Genomic DNA, 5000 nt, shown 5'->3' on the forward strand with positions numbered 1-5000 from the left:
TACACGACCCCCAAACATATGCGTAGATAAATTTGTAGCGAAAAGAAGACTTTATAATGCGTGATATGAAATGACTATATTCTGAAACACTACTGCACCTCACCACCACTTCTTTCAAGAGGTTCTAGTTGAAGTGACACCGATTTTTCAGGGTGTTTTTGATGGTTATAGTGAAAGATTAACAAGACATTATTAACAGGAGAAACACTCTTGAGAACCCGGCTAATCATCGCTGTGACTCTTGAAAATAGTCATAGTGAGAGAGAGAGAAAAAGCGTTTCTGAATGTATGGGCAATAAAAAGAAAAAAAAAAAAAGAAAATTATCGTAATCTACAAATCAAATCGTCAGATACATTTCCCGAGACGCGGTAGACAGACAGCATCACGTGGCCACCTAACAGCTTTCCATATAGATTCCTGCCCGCGCGAGGAATCTGCCACCCTGAGCTAGACTCCTTCGCGGGAAAATCCAATATGAAATCCCTCCATCCCGAGCAGAGCGAAGGAAATCCAGTTTGGCAGATAATCCTCGCAGCAACAATTGTCCGTGTGCAACAAAGCGGAGTCAGACGTCCAACAAAGGCCTGCTGATGGATGCAATGGCTGCAGATTGACCGGCAGATCAGGCGCGGATGGGGGCCTTAATTGCAGTGGGAAAATCAGCTAGGCGGGGGCAGTGCGGGCGTCTCCAGTTGCCGCTCCTCCTTTGTCGTCGAGGTTTCCTGAGGAGCGGTGCGAAGCGGGATCTTTTGAAATTTCTTTTTGAAGTTTCTTTTGTGAGTTAGTTTTACGTGCGTGTATTTGTCGTGCCCGGCAGTGTGCAGCCATCTTTGATTTTCTTTTTTTTTTTTTTTTGTAGTGCTCCTTGACGAATATTTTCATGTATTTTTTTTTTTTTTTGCTTATTTGCTTTGATGTTTAAGTATAATATCTTTTAAGTAAAGCAAAATGATAGTGAAGTAAAAGTGGTGGTCGTGATGGTGGTGGCGATGCAGGGGCGGTGGGCAGATTCCAGGTGTCACGGCGGTGTTAATAAAGTGAAATGTAATTCTGAGCATTTGGCGAATGTTCACCTGAGCGAGGCGGGGCACAGGCAAGACCGAGGTGACGGCGAGCACCCGGGAGGCCGCGGTGTCCAGGCAGAGGAATGGCACACTACTAAACTCGAGCGATGCAGATGGAAGACTCCCAACACTCCAAAACAGGGGATATGTTTTTAATGGTTATTTATTGTATTCATTTATTCATATATTTATATACTTTTAGTGGATTTTAATCATTTAGTGTGAAAACTGCATGCATATCAGTATTGTAGTGCAGAAATTTACATACACTCCCTTTGAGATCTATAGAATCACATTACCAGTCACACCTCGATCAACTAACACCTGTACACGTGTATGTCTCTGTAAACGACTGAACTGAAGAGTGTTGAAGTCCTGACTACCACTGTGCATCTCATCCTGTAGGTGAAGGGGGAGAGGAGAGGCTAGGGACGGAGGGAGAGAGGGAGGGAGGGAGAAGTCTCTAGCAACGCATAACTACCATTGAAAACCTCTCTCTCTCTCTCTCTCTCTCTCTCTCTCTCTCTCTCTCTCTCTCTCTCTCTCTCTCTCTCTCTCTCTCTCTCTCTCTCTCTCTCTCTCAACCACGCCCTATCCCCATCCGTCCCTCTCCCTTCCCTCTTTCACTTCCCACTATCTATCCTTCCAGCCCTCTCCTGCCTTCCCTCTCTCCTCCCACTCTTCCATCCTCCCATCCCTCTCCTGCCTGCCCTTTCTCCTCCCACTCTCCCATCCTCCCATCTCTGCTGGCTTCACTCTTTCTCCTCCCACTGTTCCATCCTCCCATCCCACTCCCTCCTGCCGGGCTCTCTCTCCCCTCACGCATCAGTCATCGGGCGAATCAAAAGGAGTTTCATTGTTTCATTATCCGAGTATCAACACCGCGTCGCCGCCCTGATACAAGCGCATCAGCCTTTCCGGACCCCTCCCTTGTATTTGATTTGCGGCTGCTGATGGAGAGAGAGAGAGAGAGAGAGAGAGAGAGAGAGAGAGAGAGAGAGAGAGAGAGAGAGAGAGAGAGAGAGAGAGAAAAAATAAGGAAATGTTACGTGGCAGAACGTAATGTTTAAGAGAGAGAGAGAGAGAGAGAGAGAGAGAGAGAGAGAGAGAGAGAGAGAGAGAGAGAGAGAGAGAGAGAGAGAGAGAGAGAGAGAGAGAGAGTGTGTGTAATTGGAGACTTGTGGCGGAAGGGAAGAGAAGGGTAGGGTGGGGTTTGTGGTGCTGAGTATACGTAGAAAGGGAAGAATGGAAGTGAGGGAAGAGAATGGGGAGGGAGGGTGGGAGAGGTGGTTGACGTGGCAGTGTTTTGGTAGGGAGCGTTGTTGTTGTTGTTGTTTTTGGTGGTGATGGTGTTGTGGTGACAGTGATGTTAGTGGTGGTGTATCTTTCATGGTATTGGTTCTTCTCCGGGGGGGGGGGACGGTGAGAAGCCTTCCACTGTAGTGTTCTATCTCTTCCACAAGTAGTTAGTGTACAGTAGTATAATTAAACAAACGAGGAGTGAATTACAAGTCTGTCTGTTATCTTTAATAAAAAAATACTCATTCTATTTTTTTTTCCATCTCTTGATACCTAGACTTCCTTCACTGTGAGCTTTTGAAAGTGATGTAACCAGAGAGAGAGAGAGAGAGAGAGAGAGAGAGAGAGAGAGAGAGAGAGAGAGAGAGAGAGAGAGAGAGAGAGAAACCCAATCCTGCCTCCAGATGCTCACGGGAATCATTCATCCACCGTGGACCTACATTCATTCTCCCCATCTCCCTTACCCTCCCCACCTTCCCGCCCCCTCCACACCCCTCCTCCCACCGACCTTGCATCTCCCTACTCTCTCTCTCTCTCTCTCTCTCTCTCTCTCTCTCTCTCTCTCTCTCTCTCTCTCTCTCTCTCTCTCTCTCTCTCTCTCTCTCTCTCTCCCCCCATCATAATTACGTTATTATTACTCTGGTTCTTCACATCAGGCTCTGGTTCTCTGGTTCTGCTGCGCTGGTTCTGTCGGCTCCGTATTAATGTGAAAGGGAGGAAGAAGAGGAAGTGATGAGAGAAAGAAAGAAAAAATTGGCGAGACCTGGAAGTGAAGCGGTGAAGAGTAGAGATAAATATCCTGACATTCTGGGAGAGAGAGAGAGAGAGAGAGAGAGAGAGAGAGAGAGAGAGAGAGAGAGAGAGAGAGAGAGAGAGAGATTGATAATTAACCATTTTTGTGGAGATAATGAGAAACATTCTTTTTTTAATAAGTTTGAAGAAAAGATCATGACGTAAAAAAAGCAAGTTGGAAAAAAAAAAAGTGGGGGATATCACAAGCTCAAATATTAGGGACATGGAAAAATGCACGTCAAAGGCTAAACGGATGCATTATTGAACTCTGCCGGGAAAATAGTAGTAGGTGGGTAGACTTGGGAAGAAAAATGGCCATGCACTTTTCAAGATCCCTCGTATATTTTGCACTTGGAAAAGGTTGGTAGGAGGAGGAGGAGGAGGAGGAGGAAAAGGAGGACTGGAAATATAAAAGTGAAAAAAAAAAAAGTTAAATATGTAAAGACAGATGATTGTGTCTGTAAATTGCTATATTGACTGACTTAAATATAAACGAGGAAGGAAGAGGCTGAGTTTGGATCCAGTGGGAGAGAAAGAAGGAAGAGGAAGGAGAGGAGGGATAGAAGGAGGGACTGAGGGAGAGAAGGAAGGAGGGAGGAGATAAGGGGAGGAAGGAAATCCTTACTGAGTGGAGGGAAATGGAGGCTTAGGAGGAGGAAAAAAGGGAGGTGAAAGAAGGAGGAAAGTAACGAAAGTAGGACACACACACACACACACACACACACACACACACACACACACACACACACACACACACACACACACACACACACACACACACACACACACACACACACACACACACACACACACACACACACACACACACACACTGGTACATGTAAGTAGAACGAATGAGGAAAAGTGAAAAAAAGATGATGATGAAGAAAGAAAGAGATAATTTTCGTATGCTTGTATGGAGAAAAGACGGAATAAGGGAGGTGGGAGCAAAACTGGGGGGGGTCTTGGAGCCAAAGAAAAGAGAGTAGACGGAAGAAAAGGAGAAAGAGAGCACAAGGGGAAGGGAAAGAGGGCGAATTTGGCGTACGTGAATGGAGAAGAGGCGTGGAAAGGGGAGATATATCAAAACCAGGGATGCTGGAGGTAAGGTGAAAGAAGCAGGTGAGGAAGAAAGGAATATAAGTGAGAAGGAAAGAGGATGAAGTAGGGGAAAACCTTGGGGAATGCAAGAATAAGGAGGAAGCAGAGTGGGAGAGAGAGGGACCAAACCTCGGGATGCGAGGTAAGGAAAGAGGGGAGGAGAAAGAACATAATAGGAGAGAAAATTCAAAAGTCTGGGTGTTGAAGATAAGAAGAACTGAAGGAGAAGCAATATAGAAGGGAAGGAGACGATGTAAGAGAAATTTGGAGGTTGGAGTAGTAAAAGGAAACCAAAATTAAGGATTGTTGGGGGTCCGGGGAAGAGGGGAAGAGAAGCAACGTAGGAATAAGAATGCAAGAAAACGAGGTTAGAGAAATTTAGAGGTTGGACTGGGAAAAGGGAACCAAAATTAGCGAAGAGGGAAGGGAAACAGCGTAGGATTGAGAGACATAGAAGACGAGAAAGCAAGAAAGAAAGAAAAGTTTTGGAGAGGGAAATAGGAGATGTAGACCAAAACTGGAAAGAGGAGAAAGAAGGAACATAAAAGTGACAAAGAGAAGACGACGAAGTGAGAATTCTGGCTTGCGGAGTTTGAGAAGGGGGGACCAAATTTTGGGTATAAGAGGTAAGGGAGGGGGGACGAGGGAAAGACGAGGGTTGGTTAGGGCGTTCAATTCAGTGGGTCGACCTGTCACACTTGCCATTGACAGCCTGAACTGGGCGAGGGAGAGGATGGATGAAA

Source organism: Scylla paramamosain, chromosome 15 (genome assembly GCF_035594125.1).
Source record: "Scylla paramamosain isolate STU-SP2022 chromosome 15, ASM3559412v1, whole genome shotgun sequence".
NCBI classification, from domain to species: Eukaryota; Metazoa; Arthropoda; class Malacostraca; order Decapoda; family Portunidae; genus Scylla; species Scylla paramamosain.